At 41.3% G+C, this 17,264-nt stretch overlaps 1 protein-coding gene across 2 annotated transcripts in view; it reads right to left on the minus strand.

Annotated features, from left to right (window-relative positions):
- MAML3 (mastermind like transcriptional coactivator 3) overlaps positions 1–17,264 on the minus strand; it is a 615,614-nt gene that overhangs the window by 446,556 nt on the left and 151,794 nt on the right. The window lies entirely within an intron of this gene.

Consider the following 17,264-nt stretch of genomic DNA (forward strand, 5'->3'; position numbering starts at 1 on the left):
GAAAAAGGTTATAAAATATTACACACGGTATAATTTTATATGGACATAATGTCCATATATATATCAGAAATGTTAAATAAAAATTTCTAAATGATTGTCTCGGGTTATATCTAGAGAGTAGATATTTTTTGCTGTTGTTCTCTATTCCTTAATGATCATGTGTATTTTTATAAACATAATAAAACTACTGAAATAGTTCTTCAGAAGTCACCTACCATAGAACTGTAAATTAAAATGGAAAAGAATGACAGGAAAGTGGCAGGGCCCAGTGGGAAAAGGTTTGGGAGCCAGCAGACCTGGGTTTTAGGCCCAGCTCTGCCCTTACTTGCTGTGTGAGCCCAGACAAGTTCTTCTCCCTCTCTGGGCTTCAGGAGCCCCATAAATAAGTTAAGGAGGCTAAAATGAAAAAGAAATGCCTATTTTCACTTAATTAAATTTTCACTGATTTTTTTTCAATTTATCATATTGAGTGCTGGCAAGGCTGCAAGTAAATTTCACCCTCAATCTCTGATGTTACCTGTGTGAATCAGTATCACATTTTCTGAAAAGTAATTTGGTAATATGGAATAAGACAATAGGGAATTATCCCAAGGAAATAATCAACCATGCACACAAGAATGTACAAGCAAGGATGTTTTAGTTAACAACATTACTCAGAGCATTAACGAACTGGAAACAACATAGTTGTCCAACAACAGGGGATGGCTCAATAGATGACAGCACAAACAGGAAAATACTATGTTACCAATCAAAAGCATAGTTTTGAGGAATACCTAATAAGATGAAATATGCCCACACAAAAAAGATATACTTCAAATTTTGTCGTATATATATTTTAAACGACCAGGAAGTAACACACCAAAATTTACCAGTGTTTATCTCTGAAAGGTTAGATGATTAGTGATTTTTACTTTTTAATCTGTTTCTGTATTTTCTAAATCATATAACAAACAGAAATTTTCTGAGCTGAAAAAGCTACTTTTTAATAAAGAAAATAACCCTCATCTCTGCCCCTTCCTGTCTCAGCACTTCATCTCCCTCCCCAGTCCAACTGGCACTAGACCACAGAGCACATAGATATCCCTGGGTTACAATCCGCTGCGGGGAATTACAAGTCACCATTATAAATTGTCCCCTTGTTCAGACTCTCTTTTCAAAAATGTAAGCAGGATTAGATGCCTGTGCAGGTCAGCAAAGGAGAAAAGTGAGTGAAGGTTCAACATTTTATTCCCCAATCTTGCCCAAGTATATAAATATTCCTTATTATCTATTGCTCCTGGTTTAATAGCCATTCCATCGCCCTGAACTGGTTTGTGACATGACCTGATAGCATTCGTTGCCCCAGGGGAAGTGTTAAACTATGAGAAAAGAGGGGTGGATTAAACGAGGAAGAAAAACTATCTCTACATCATAAAACATACGTGCTATTTCTAATTTATTCCCGTTCAGTTGAAGCAACATACCTAATGTGTTACTAACATTTCTGGTAATACAGTATCATTGTTCCCTTTAATAACGTGGAAGTGTCTGTAACTCTCATTTGGACTTGGTGAATTACTGTTTTATTTAATGAAAAAAAAAAGATAAATTGTACTTGATTTGTAATTATTAATTTCTATGAATTTGGTATATGACATTTATGAAAGCTTAGGCACATAATTTCTCCTTTCTTTAATTTAAAGCTGGGGAACTGTTTAAATATAATTTTAAATGGTGCATAAAATGCTTCCTGACATGTTTGTCTTCTGAATTTCCAACACCCTTATTTGCCATTTCTATATGATGAACAAACATTTTCTCAAATAGTGGTGAAAGAAAAATGTTACCTGTTTAGAATTCCTTTATTAAATCTGAGCTCTTGTATTTTGAGTTTTCTTGAGGTTGATAAGATGAGTTGCAATTGCAATCTGGTTCATGCTTAACTCAATTTGATAGGTAAGGCTTTGCAGGTGTAGCAATCATCAATTTGTTGCAAAACCTCAGAACAAAATCTAAAAATAGATGTCATTTTGATAGTCTTTTGGGGGGCTAGGAGAAGTTAAGTAATAGACAAAGTACATTTCTTAAAGAAAATTATTATTTCTCTAATTATTTCCTAAGCATAAAATAGTTTTTCCAGCAAAAGAGGTATTTTTCTTCATATTTAATTTCTTTAAAATGATTCTATTTTTCCTATTCTGTATTTTGGTCAAGTTAATTTGTAACTCCTCTGAAAAGCTATATAGGTATTGTTCAGATAGGGTTCACTTATTCTAAAATTTCAATTTTTGAATTTTCAAATACATGCAAGCTTTACATAGTATTTTTTTTCCTTCAGAATAAGAATCAAGTATTTATTTGGCCTTATTTTTAATCAGAACATACTTGAAAAGAAAAATCACTGACTCTTTTATGAGAAATCCATGAATAAAAAAATGGAGAGGCTCAAAGTACTGCTGTTCTACTGACTTCTGTCATCAAAACAGATGTTCTCTATAACCTTGACCAAACCACTCCATCCTCTAATCAGAAAGGAGCAGACTTGTTTGTGGATTTACGATAGATGTCTGTGCCAGAGCTGGGAAGACTGTCTAGGACTGTGGGCTCTTTATAGACTGGTTTTTGTGCTGAAGTTTGGCTTGTAATTCTTATTTTAATTCATCTTATATACTTTCACCCAAACATGGTTTGCTTTATTTTTTTTAAAAAAGATCTTATTAATTGGATAGTTCAGATGTATTCATCGCAATTATGAGTCGCTATGGCTTTAAATATGTGAATGACTTGCTGATGTCAGCAGCTAAAAACTAATGCTGCTGATATCAGCTGACAGGACACTAATTACTAGTTATGTGGCTATTGCCTGCTCAAGGAGCTATTCAGTGAGTTATGAGTTAGAAAAGCTGGAGAGTACAGGGCTGATTTGTGAAGAGATATCTAATAGGAAAATACCACCGAAGTTCTCAGATGGATCTTCATGACAGAGATCTATCTAATTAGCAAGCGTCTATTTTAATACAGGACCGCAGAGAAAGCCCAGCTGGAGAAGAAGAATTTACAGGAAGACACAGAGCCATCACTGGTCCAGCTGACAGCACGTGCAATCTAAGCATGTTTCTCAGCGTTTAATCAATAGTGGCTCTAGGACAATTACTCGCTCACAGACGATCCACCTCGTCATCTCGAGAGGGAGGGTCTTCACAGGGGATCTGGATGGAGAGCCCCTGTTCAACCCCGCTTGTCTTACCTTCAGAACTGAGGCCTGTCCAGGAGCTAGACACTCACTAAATTATCACTGAGAAGGTAGCAGAACTGGCAATGTTCTGTGGTTGGGTGACTAAGAATGTCACTCTAGCTCTGAGATGCAGGTATCCAGGGGAGGCATGACAATGGGGAGAGTGCAGACTTCGAGTTCCATGGAAGGATTAGGTTGGTCAATTCTGCTAAGAGACCCTAACGTTTCTGAGGACAAGAAGTTGTTGCTAAATTCATATTCTATGTGTGTTCAATAAAGACTGATGGACTGACCATAGGGAGATCTTTGGGCAAAACAAAAACAAAAACAAAACCTATAGCTTTCCTCTGAGGCTAAAGAAAAAAAACAACAAAAAATCTGATCTTATTTGCCAAATATGAGAAGACACCAAACCTTCAGAGAGCTGTCTCTCTCTGTGGAGTTCTTCAGGCTATGTCCACGCAACAGCTTAAGAACATGTTTGCGGGAGTGAAGCCAGGCACAGAGATGCAGGCATTGGCCTTTACACCCTAGCCGGCTTCCGTCTTCTCTCGCCTCTCTGTCTGTGCTGTCAGTTGTCTTCGGAGAGTTTTACAAACGTCTGCCGAGCAGGCTGTTAATGAGTCATGCCCGCTCCCTGTCTTAACTTTGGCACGGCCTCAGTCTCTACAAAGGGAGACAGGACAGAGGAGGAAAAAGTGTTTTGAAAACACTTGCTTATGTTGATACATGTTTTATCGTTGCTGATCTATCCATGGAATAGGTAGTAGGAAATCATCAGAGGTTATTCCAGAAAGATCAACAAATTGATTCCACATATTCTAGAGTCTTTAATCCAGAATATGAAACCCTGGCCTGGGCCACAGGGTAGGATGGAAACAGGAAGGCTGTGAGGCCAAAGAGAACAGTGAGTATTCAGCATCCAGCCTACCTGCTGAGCAGCTACGCAAGTTATACATCATCCTGTGCTTCAGACTATCATCAGTGAAGTAACTCCTTATATCCTATGGCTGCGGAGAGGATGAAATAAGATCACGCCTATAACAATCTTAATATGATGCCAGGCACTGTAGGCATTCTGTCACCAATACTTGCCTTCGTCCTTTGTCTTATTTGGGGTTCCCCCCACAGCAGACCCTGAGACGAGGTGTCCAGAGCAGTGGAGAAGTGAGACAGGGACCAGGAAGCAGCCAACAGGATATGTTATTAAGATGGATACCCACGTGGGTGACTGGAACTTAATCCCGCGGAGAAACAGTGCAACACAGAACCTCCGTGTACCCCACCGGAGGGAGGAGAGTGCTGGGGTATTTATACACCTAGTCCCAAGACTCATTGGTTGAAGACTGCTGGGAGGGGAGTAGATTATGTGCCAGGCAATTCCAGTTTGCTCTGTGCCTTCTGCTGTTCTGGGGGGAAAGCTCTCAGCACAGACATGCAATTCTGGCAGCTGGAAGTCAGCTGAAGCACCCTGCAATTTCTTAGGGATGCGGGTGAGGCAATGACAGACCCAATGGGGGAATACCTAGACATCTAACGCACAGTAGTTTCCATCAAGAAGCCACCAATCAAATAAGGAAGATAGGACCATTGAAACTTCAAAGGAGAAGGTTTGTGATGCCAAGATGTCTGTGGATTGCAGGTGAGATCAGCACCTGGATCTCCCCAGGGCAGCGCTCACTACATCGGGGCCTCTGGCTCTTAGCCCAGCATCTGATCTGTCAGCATCCAGAGAGTGAATTCAGAGGAGCTATCAGACTCACGTTAACCAAGACCCACAGAGTCTGAGCAAAAAACTCGAATGCCATGTGTCGATCTGCATTTGCTCTCTGTATGCTGAGCTCCATGAAAGACCACATTATAATCTTAAAGTGGATTTTAAAATGGAGATTCAGAAAAATGGATGCTGTTAGGAATGGCTCCTTAATTGAGATAGTTGGAGGAACTCTTCTCCACCAAAGGGATGGCTTTGCCCATAGGGATAGAGGCAAACAGTTTATCCTCAAGTGCCCAGCTGGCTCTGCCAAGGATGGACCTTAGCTCTCCTATTTGTGGCTTCCAGACAAACAAGGTACACCGTGGTTAAGAGCAAAGAGTCTGGAGTCAGGACCTGGTTCAAATCGTGTCCTACTATTGTATTAGCTGGGTGACCTTGGCAGCTATTTCATCTCTCTGTGCCTTGGGTTTCTCATCTATAACAATACCTATTTTATAGAGTTGTGAGGATTATATGTAATACATCTAATATAATACATATAAAGAGTCCAGAATAGTTTTTGATACCAAGTGAAGTGTTAGTTATCATGACAGCTGCTATTCAGACCACCCCTCTCCCCCAACCTTTAAGTTGACACAGTCTTTCTTTAGGTATGGTAATAGCTTTCAGCAAGTTTGACTCTGTTCTTAGAACCAGTTTATCTCACTAAGGTGTCCTTGCTTATTGTCCTAAAAGGTCTGTCATTTGTGGGTTGGGGAGGGGGATGGCTTTGTTTTCCTCCCATTTTCCTTGCTATCCATATAAATACAGAAACAACTCAACTGCAGAACAACTTGGGCAGAGCTCAGGAGACTGTCACAAAGTGCACGGAGGTTCAGAGGCCAGAGGGCTCCCTGAGGTATGGAACAGGAGCAACGCAACCGCATTGGGCTGATGGCTGAACAAGCAGCGAGTCTAGAATTTTAGGTTAGGACAGTGTTTTCAAATGTTGCACAATGGAGAACATCTTTAAGTATTTGGCCTTGGAATGCACTCTGGGATCCTGCCAAGCGTGTCTCTCTTACAACTTGGGGCCAAAGCAACAAATCAAAGCCACTGTCAGATTTAGCCCTGATAAGTGAAGTATGTTCCTTGATGGAACCAAAGACTTCAAACCATCCAGGAGGACAACAGGACTCCTTGAAAAGGGAATGGAAGGCCTCAGTAAAGAATGCATGCAAGTCAAGCAAGTCAGACAGAGAAAGACAAGTAGCATATGATATCACTTATCTGTGGAATCTAAAAAAAATGATACAAATGAACTTATTTACAAAACAGAAATAGACTCACAGTCATAGAAAACAAACTCTTGGTTACCAAAAGGGAAAGGGAGGGGGAGAAATTAGGAGTTTGGGATTAACCTGTACACATTACTGTATATAAAATAAACAACCAGGACCTACTGTACAGCACAGGGAGCTATACTCAATGTCTTGTAATAACCTATATGAGAAAAGAATCTAATGAAGAATGAATATATGTATATGTATAACTGAATCACTTTGCTGTACACCTGAAACTAACACAACATTGTAAGTCAACTATACTACAATAAAATTAAAATATTTTTTAAAAATAACCTATAATGGAAAAGAATGTGGAAAATATATATGTGTATATATGTGTATAACTGAATCACTTTGCTGTACACTTGAAACTAACACAACATTGTAAATTAATTATACTTAAATTTTAAAAAAGAATGCATGCATTGAAAAAACTGTTAGAAAACCTATCAGCTACAAGTGTGTTGGAAAAGATGCTGGACTTACAGGCCCTGCACAGTCCAGGAGAAAAAAAGGATTCCTTGAAAAGTGAATTGAAAGTATCACTGCAGAATGTGGACATTGAAAGAACTGTAAGGAAGCAGAGCAGGAGCAAGTGTGTAGAGAGGATATTAGACTCAGAGTGAGAAGCTCAGGTTCTATTTCAAATGGGTCACTAATTGGCTGTGAGACTGTGGGAAGGTCATTCAGCCTTTCTGGACTTTATCAAATGAAAGGTTTGGTTAGTTGTTCTGTAAGATGCATTCCAAGTCTAACACTACTCTGTGATTCAAAATATTGAGAGAGATGGAAGAGTGGTTGAGCTGTTTCAGTTGGAAAACAAAAATTACAGTGTTCCTTCAAACTTTCCCCCCATCAATCCACAGTCCCTGGCAAGAAACCTAAGTGTACTAAAATGAAGCCAATTAACATTCCTTACTACTGCTCTGTCATCAATCATCGTTAGCTCAGAGAAGGCAGATGGGTAAGTAGCTATAAGACATATTCTTGTAGATTGGTTTGTTCATATCCCACACATTTAATTTCATCAAACCAGAACCCCATTCCATTCTTCAGAAGCACAGTGTAGTGTGGACTCTCCAGGCATACACAGAGAGAAAAGGTGCTGATAGAGGCATTAGATGAGGACCATGCACTGCCCACTGGAGCTGAGCTACGTGGAGTCATTGGTGACTTGAACAGTTTTGGTGGAGTGGTGGTGGTGAGAGCCTGATCAGCATGGGCTTCAGGGAGAATGGGAGAAGAGAAACTGCAAACAGTGGGAACAGACAGTTCTTAAGTTCTGCTGTCAAGGGAAAGAGATAAATGGGATGCAGTAGAGTCAAGAGGGTTTTTTTTTCAAATGGGAAAATAACAACATGCTTGTTGATAATGAGACTTCTCCAGTAGAGAAGCAACCCTCGATGATACTGGAGGAGAAAGGGGACACTTGCTGAGGCAACATCCTTGAGGAAGTCAGAGAGGATGGGACCCGAAGGTAGAGTATATGGGCACAGGGAGGTAGTGGTTGGATGTGGGTATTGGGAGAATCGCTTCTGTTTTCTCAGTGAAATTGGAAGCAACACCATCAGCTGAGAGCAAAGATGGGGGAGGAGGTGTTGGAGGTTTTGAAGAGACAGCAGACATGAACTGGTCACCTAGGAACATGACAAAGGGATGGAACCAGGATGAGTTCCAGGCAATATCTAGGACCACCTGAGGTTAGTGACCATGAATTGAAAGTGAAATCACTCAGCATGTTTGGGTGTTTATCTGGCCATGCTGGGAGGGTAGAAGCAGGCAGAGGTGAAATTTAACTAGGGTTTTGGTTTAGTCAAGCCAGTACAAGGGAGAGAGGGGCAAGGGAGTCAAGTCTGTATGCAAAGGGATGATTAGAAAGATAGACTGTGGAATTTAAACTGTGTGGGGAGGAGAGAGGGGATGGCAAGGGGTGGAACAGTGAGAAGGTGATAGGAGCATTGGATTAAAGTCCTGGTACAGAAGAATTGTCTATGTTGGGGTATGAGCTCGAAAGATAATAGGCAGTGGTAAGAGAGTAGGATGCCTGAAATTAGGATTTTAAGTGTGTTGAATGTATTAAGAATGAAAAGGTCAAAGGTATGGCCATAGAAGTGAGTAACAGAGATTGAAGAGAGAATGAGGCCATTGGAGAAAGGAGATGAAAAACTGAAAGGCCATTGTATTAGAAAGAATATCTGGTTATTGAAATTACTTGAGTAATAATCAGACTGATTTTGAAGACAGTGACAGCGTGTCGGTTGCTAAAATCTTCAAGGAGTGAGGGGTGGTGGCCTAGGGATCAGTAAAAAGCTGAAACTAGTGGATGGGAACATCTGATGAGTGAGATTCAAAGCTGAGTGTTTTTAGGAAGGAGAGAGGGGGCACGGTCTCAAAGCAACACAGTAGAACCTGGAGAACACCTGTTCCACCCGGGCTCCATCTTATGAAGACGAAATAACGACCAGACCACCTGAGAGGGTTACAGGGAAGACATGTCCTCAGCCAGAGGAAGGTCAAGAAACATTCTTCTTCAAAGAAGCTGAGAATATAGGGCAGGTGTCAGCAAACTAGAGCCTGTGGGCCCCCTGTTTTTGTTGACAGTCCTACGGAGAGGTGTGGAGGGCAGCAAGTGAGTGAGGGGGACACTCCCTGGGCCCCTGCTGCTGTCACGTGCAGGGTGAGGCTACCTCTGAGTGCACACTCTTTCTCTTCGCCTGTACTGACAAGTCTCCAGGCCAGCACAGGGGCTGATGACCCTAGTTAGAACACATCATTACCGAATGTAGCCTTAGCCTTGATTCGTTCCTCTTCCTAGACTGGGCATTGCTTGCCAGAGTCTCCAACACAAAATGTACTCATTCCAGTTTAATATTAATGCTTCATTAAATTGGAGGACTTTCAGCCTGACCTTCAGTAAGGTTAGCTTGATTCTGCTGTATGACCAATGGTACTAAACACCATTCGTGTGCAATAACGTTAAAGAGTTAAGTTAAACATTCAAAGCAGATGACTTAGAATACACTTGGCTTTCTTTTTCATTTTCCTGCTGCACACCCCAAAACTAGTGATCCGACTTAGACCCTTGCACAAGTGATCAGACCAGAGAAGAAACTGTGACACACACAGATTTGCTTTCTTTCTTGTTGTATTGACAAAGGAATAAAATAAAAGCCCTCTCTAACAGCTGCAAATTGGAGTTGAAGCCACACGTCTGTAAACATTTCCCAGCCTGAGTCACATCTTGCTCAAATGACCTAAACTTGAGGATTGCCACGTTGACCAGGAAGTGCTTTGCCCTGATGGCAGGGATTAGCTCGTTGGTTTGCCTCTCTGTGAATCCCTTCCAATGCAGTGAGCATTTTCCAGCTGCCTCTACATCACACCCGGAAGGAGCACAGAACAGAGGTGATCCGTTGGCGTGCATTCCCCAACATTACCTGTTTATTTGGATAATTTCATTTAAGCTGTCTAGAAGGTTTAGGTGGATAATAGTTTTCATTTTTTTTTTCATTTGTTTATTTGTGCATTCGTTCATTAAATGTTTATTAAGCAACTACTTTTTATTTTTCAGAATACTGCTCAGCAAAGACGAAACCAAGCCAAATTAAGATATGGTCCCTACTCTCGTTTTCAAAAAGGGGTGAGGGCAAGGTGAGAACGGATTCTGGAAATTAAGAGGCTTACTGATGGCTTCTGACAAGGTTTTAGAAGAGACTACTGAGCAGATGTTTTGTGAGCACTTAGACCAGAGGGCAGTGGTGATTGGGAGTCAGTGTGCGTCCACTAGAGATGCACTGTACCTAACATAATTTTCTCTTTTGGTAGGGTTACGAGACTACTGGATCCAGGAAATAATATAAACCAGGTGGCTTAAATAGCATTTCAGGGTCTTCACTTTTTCCTTGTGAACTTACAGGAAGAGGAATATTAAAACAGTGGATGGATTCCATTCATTCTTTTATTTATTCATTCATTCAGCAAATGTTTATGGTGCCAGATAAACAGAGTGTAAGGTACTCTGTTAGGTAATGGGATGATTAGATGATCCCTGCTTTTATGGAATTTACCATCTATGGCAGGATGAGACAACTACCATGCAAAATATACACACTGAAACGGGTAATCCACAGGGGACTCGCCAAGAATATTGATTAATACATTAGTGTAAGCCCAAAAGGAAGCTTCTAGTGGTTTGGGTGGCAGCCTTGGCTCTGGACTTTCCCCAAGTTTTATCGGTAAATTGGATGATAATACAGAAAATATTAAAATATTTGGGAGGAGAATTAATGTATGCCCATATGTTAAAGAACATGCAAAATCATTCTCAAATAGATTAAAAGTGCTAAGTAATTCAAAATTATATGAAAGTCTGGTAGAAAATAGACTAAGATGTTTGTAGATCTGTAGAGAAATGGTAATATTCTCAGCTCTAAAGAAACATAAACCATGTAAACAGAAAAGACTGACAAACGACAGGTTTAAATAAGCAGACTTTTAAAATATCTATACAATGCAGAATAACATCACTAATATTAAAAGGAAGAAAAACCTAGCCTGTTAAAAAGATCTCCATCAAGTATGACAGAATAATATCTATAATACCAAAAAAACTGGATTTAAATTTATAAGAAAAAAACACGATGATTAGAAATAATAATTCACCAAAGAGGAAATACACAACATATTTAAAAGACACATTCACAGGAAGAAAGTTCACACTTTGCAGAGCAACAGAGTCTCAGAGTCTCTGGGTATCACCATCTAACTGAAGGTCTGTCTTAATGATGGACATAGGGGTCTCAGCAGAGAAACCCCACCAACAGAAGAGGTGATCACCTCCCTGACATCCTTTGTGCTCCCATAGTATCCTTTGTGTATTTCTCTCGCTGTGCTTGTTACTTTCTGTTCTAAATACTACATGCCTATGGGCTAAATCTCCTTGAGTGAAAGAACCACAACATATATCTTTGTATTCCCAGCACCATGATAGGGGCCAATACTTGCTAATTATGAAATAAGTAGCATGTACATTCTTGATCAAGAGACAATGGGTCATGGAAGGACATGGGGCAACTGGACGCAGCAAATTAAAGAGTGGGTAACAATATGACCAGGCCCCTACACCTCCATGCTGTGAGTCTAAGAATAGCTCTTGGATCTCCTGTACTCAGGAAAACACTGGCTCTCCCTGGATATATCCTCACCGTTAGGAAGAGTCAAGAGGTGGCACAAGAACTTTGCCCACTCCTGGCAAGACCCTCACCCTTCTTTCTAACCCCTCTAAACACTGGCTGCCTCAGTATTTGCCTTGAGACCATCTGGACCAACCCCATCATAGTGTTTATTCCTGTCTTCTTCAGTCATCATAGGATGCTCAGGATACCCTTCATCCCCAGGAGTCTTACTCACATGGGCAGTAATGCTGCCACTGTGTCTCCAACTCCTGCCTCCATAAGGAGGATCTTTTGCTCTATGGCCTCTGATTGGATTCAGCCAATGGAGGCTGGGGCAGGATACCAGGGGCAGGAGGAAAGTGAGCTTAGGTATGTATTCTCCTGACGTCCTCTTGGTTGGGTTACGAGGGATTGCCTGCATCCCTCTTCCCAAGGTCCTAGATTCTGCCAGGCAGCCCTCTCTATCAAGCTACCCTCTCTGAGTTTCTGTAACCACTCTCTTCCTGTCCTTTTAGGTGGCAATAGCTCCTGTTTGTTGCTAGCCCCTGGGCACTACATCAGCCTTGGTTGGCTTCCTTAACCCCTGCCCATATTTGCAAATAATCCCTTTATTAAACTCTTTTCAGTTGCCCAGTTCGAGTGTGCCATCTGTTTCCTGCTGGGATTTCAACGAATACACCGCTGAATAATTAGTTGTTGGATGTACGCATGGCTTTGAATCTCTGTAAGAAAACTGAGATCACCGGGAAGCATTCTTTGCAGCAAGGGTAAGTGGCTGTGGGGATGGTGGGAAGTTTCCTCATTTCGGTAGGTGACCTGACGCTGGAAGCACAGAAGGGAGGAGTGGCTACTTAGCCACCAAGGCAGAGGATGGAGGAGGAGGGGCATGGAGCGGGAGGAAGGCACAAAGACCCCGGCCCTGGGACACAGAGCCGACCGGAAGCAGCCATCAGCAGGAGCCACAGCAAAGGAGACGCTACTGGGGGAACTCCGCAGGAGTCCCAAGGAGGGGGCAGAGCAGTATGTCAGGCTGGGGTTTCACAATCCTAGACATGGAGGCTGGGCCAGAGAAATAATGCCTCCCCTCTCACTTCTTCCTACTGCCCCACCCACTGCTTCCTTATAGCCTCAGTGGGCACGAGCGAGCGGCAGTTATCAAAGGCATGAAAATGAGAACAACCTGGGTCATATTACCTCTGCAGAGTCAGCACTTACATAACTGGTGAAACTAATATGCTTATGGACTTTGGTAACATTATAAGTCAAGGCAACTCTTTCAGAAAGCTCTATGGCAATATGCATTGCATTTTAAATAAAACGTTGTATCTTGTGACTCTGTAAGCCCATTCCTAAATGGGCACCCTAAAGAAAATTTGTAAAGACAAATTTGCGATGTGGCATTATCCCTAGTGTCAAACACTGTGTAATATACAATATTCAGTGAAAAGAATCAAATGTAAAAGTATATGAGGCAAGAATATACAATGGAGAAAAGACAATCTCTTCAGCAAGTGGTGCTGGGAAAGTTGGACAGCTGCATGTAAATCAATGAAGTTAGAACACACCCTCACACCATACACAAAAATAAACTCGAAATGCCTTAAAGACTTAAATATAAGACATGACATCATAAGACTCCTAGAGGAGGGCATAGGCAAAACATTCTCTGACATAAATCATACCAATGTTTTCTTAGGTCAGTCTCCCAAGGCAATAGAAATAAAAGCAAAAATAAACAAATGGGACCTTATCAAACTTACAAGCTTTTGTACAGCAAAGGAAACCATAAACAAAATGAAAAGACAACCTAGAGGCTGGGAGAAAATATTTGCTGATGATGTGACTGACAAGGGCTTAATTTCCAAAATATACAAACAGCTCAGACACCTCAACAACAAAAAAACAAACTACCCAACAGAAAAATGGGCAGAAGACCTAAACAGACATTTCTCCAAAGAAGACATACATGGCCAACAGGCACATGAAAAGACTCTCAGCATCACTAATTATTAGAGAAATGCAAATCAAAACTACAAGGAGGTACCAGCTCACACCAGTCATAATGGCCATCATTCAGAAGTCTACAAATAATAAATGCTGGAGAGGGTGTGGAGAAAAGGTAGCCCCCTACACTGTGGGTGGGAATGTAAATCGATGCAGCCACTATGGAAAACAGTATGGAGGTTCCGCAAATAACTAAAAATAGAGTTGCCATATGATCCAGCAATCCCACTCCTGGGCATATATCCGGACAAAACTATAATCAAAAAGATACATGCACTCCTATGTTCATTGCAGCACTATTCACAATAGCCAAGACGTGGAAATAACCTAAATGTCCATTAACAGATGAATGGATAAAGACGTGATATATATCGGGTTCGATCCCTGATCGGGGAAGATCCCACATGCTGCAGAGCAACTAAGCCCATACACCACACCTACTGAGCCCGCGCGACACAACCACTGAAGTCCGTGTGCTCTAGGGCCCGCGTGCTGCAACTACTGAGCCTATGTGCTGCAACTACTGAGCCTACGTGCTGCAACTACTGAAGCCCATGCACCTAGGGCCCGTGCTCTGCAACAAGAGAAGCCACCACAATGAGAAGCCCGCACATTGCAATGAAGAGTAGCCCCGGCTCACTGCAGCTAGAGACTCCCGCACGCAGCAACGAAGACCCAACACAGCCAAAAAAAAAAAAAAAAGTAAATGTACAATGGGCAGAGATATAAAGGTAGGTATGCATAAAGGCAAAATGTGAAGAAAATAGGCAGCAATGAAAATAGTATCAACAGAATAAAATTTTTCTTTTTATTTTGGCTGTGCCACACAGCTTGCAGGATCTCAGTTCTCCGACCAGGGATTGAACCCGGGCCTCTGTAGTGAAAGTGCCAAATCGTAACCACTGGACCACTAGGGAATTCCCCCAGAATGAAATTTTAAATTATTTTTTCCTGAAATTCTTCAATGTTGCTGTAACATTTTTACAATCTAATGTAAAAAAATGCTTTCTAAATTTTAAGTGAACACCACCAGGAGGGGTCACAACACTTCCCTTTCTATAACCCTCCAATATTCCAATGATTTCCTTGTGCAATCAAAATACCATGCAAATCCCCTTTTGTGGTGTTTAAGGTTGTATCTGTCAGGCCTCTGCCACCTCCTGGATCTCATCTGTTGACTCTCCTTCCCGTGTCCACTATGTTCCAGCCCTCCAGGGACGTTATGTGCCTTGGAAACACCGACCTTATTCTTGTCTTAATCTCTGCTCCTCCTGTTTTCTTGGTCTAGAACGCATTTTCTTCAGGTCTTCACACGGCTGCCTTTTCCCATCCTTCAGCTATCACTTCAAATGTCACCTTTTTAGAGAGGCTGTGGAGACACTATTATCTACCCAACAACTGCACATCTCTAGCTCCCACCAGGAAACTCCTAAGGGTCGGGTCTTCTTCTTCCCTACCTGAGGAAGCTAAGACCTGGGCACATGGCTCAAATGCAGCCAATCATTTCCTGTTCCTACGTTTCAAAGTTGAAGAGCGTGATGATGTGTAGGGACAGGGATAGCTGCAGTTTCCTTGGTGGCTCTGGTGCCATGGAGAGTCCAGTAGAACCCTCATAATAGCTAAAGTTGGTGGTGTTCATCACAGTGATGGTTCAGTCCAGCGGTGGCGCTCTTAGCAGTGGCCACGGCTGGCTGGTGTCGAGCTGATGTGCAGACTACCAGGTGATTTCTTCTTGGCTGTGTCTTGCCTCCCTTGGGTCCTACTGAAGCTGGGTTCTGAAGTCTATGTATCAGTGCTATTAGCTACCTGAAACTCTTCCCCACAATGTCTTTTCTGCTTAAGTTAAGCAGGGCTGTTTTCTACTGTTTGCAACCAAGAACCTGTACAAAGAACTTCCCTGAAAGCCTAAGAAGCTAAAGCAGCCAGTTGCCTATCCTGGTTGTTCTCTGTGACAGTATTCAGTTTTTCACCACATGTACCACTATCTGAAGTAATTATTTCGTGTATCTGTTTTTATTTGTTTAGTTCTTTTAATTAATTAATTAATTTATTTATTTATTTATTTATTTATTTTATTGTATATTTCCTCCACTCTCAAAATGTCAACTCCATAAGAACAAGAACTGTGTTTGTATCCCCTGTATCAACTAAAATAATGCCAGGCACATACATGGCGCTGATAAATATTCATTTAATAAATGAGATAGAGAGTAGAATGGATGCTAGAAACAGGATTCCAAGAGACGTAAGGACCAAAATTAATATGAAGAAATCTAATAGAATAAATATGAGAGCTGACTTTAGGTTGATCAATCAATCGCACAAGTACAAGATGGGGGAGACCCTACTTTTTAGGAATTTGAGTGCTAAAAATGAAAAACCTATAGGTTGTGATAGACTTTAAGCTCAGTAAGACTTGACTTCTAAAAAGGGTGCAAGCAATCTTAGGGTATTCTAACAGGAATACATAAGGGATTTCTGCTTCTGGCCAAGGTGAATTAACAAGGACCAGATTTACCTTCTCGCCTTAAATAACTAAAAACATGGGACAAAACATGTGAAACAATGTTTTTTTCAGACACTGGACCACAAGCAGCCAGGAAAGTGATTATTGAGAGAGGGGATATGAACAGATGATCTTTACAATCGCCCAGTGTACTTCCTGGATAATGTTTTCAGGCCCCAGCACAGGGAGGGAGAACCCAGGCAGAGCCAGGCAATCCCCCTAAATTGAGGAGATGGAGCTGAGATTTCAAGGACGTCAAGATAGCTAAACTTCAATGGTCAGTGTATCAGAAAAAAGAGAGCTGCACAGGGAGAGAATCCCAGAGAACGGCAGAGTGTGTCCCTTAGTCATCAGCTAAATACTGATTGGCACATGTGAGTGAGAAAATAACCCATTCCACTCCTAGATATTTACTCAATAGAAATGAAAGATTTGTATGCGAATGCTTATAGCAGCTTTATCTGTAATAGCCAAAACCTGGAAACAAACAACTTGTCCATCAACAGATGAATAGATACACAAAAAGTCCTATATCCATATAATGGAATATCATTTCAGCAGTAAAAAGAACAAAATACTGATACACGCAATAACATGGATGAATCTCAAAATAATTATACTGAATTTACAAAGTCAGACCAAAAAATGCATACATTTGATTCCATCTGTGTAAAATTCTAGAAGAGGCAAACTGACCTATGGTGATAGAAAGTAGATCAGTGGTTTCCTAGGGACGGGATGGAGGATGGGGGGCGGATAAGGAGGGAGGGGATACGTATCAAGGGGCATGAGGGAACTTTCGGGAATGATGAATACGTTCATTATTTTGATTGTGAACATTTCATAGATTTATACATATGTAAAAGCTAATCAAATTATACAATTAAAACTGTGCAGTGCATTGTACACTAATTATACCTCAATAGAACAGAAAAAAAAAAAAAAGAAAGAAATACAGCATGCAAGCAAGATATTTGATAGTGTCATGGTACCCCTCACCTAGAATCCTCACCCAATTCTCCTCACGTGTGCTTTAGCATAGAGAACAGTAAGGCTGGTCTCCTACGCAGATGATTGAAAATCAGCTAGACTCACTCAGGAATGATTCCTGCACAAACGTCAACTAAATATTTGTTGAATGAATGTATAGATGGATAAATGAATGTATTCCTCCACCGAAGCCTATAGGATTCAAATTTGTGCCTCCAGAAAAAATTTGGCCACACAAAATTTCACACAAATGAAACGTCACACAAATTCTTAAAACTGCAAATTTGAATTCCTCACAGGACAAGGGCCTACGCCATCTATTCTGGGGACCGTA

The sequence above is a fragment of the Balaenoptera physalus genome, assembly GCF_965194825.1.
Source record: "Balaenoptera physalus genome assembly, chromosome: 5".
Taxonomy (NCBI): Eukaryota; Metazoa; Chordata; class Mammalia; order Artiodactyla; family Balaenopteridae; genus Balaenoptera; species Balaenoptera physalus.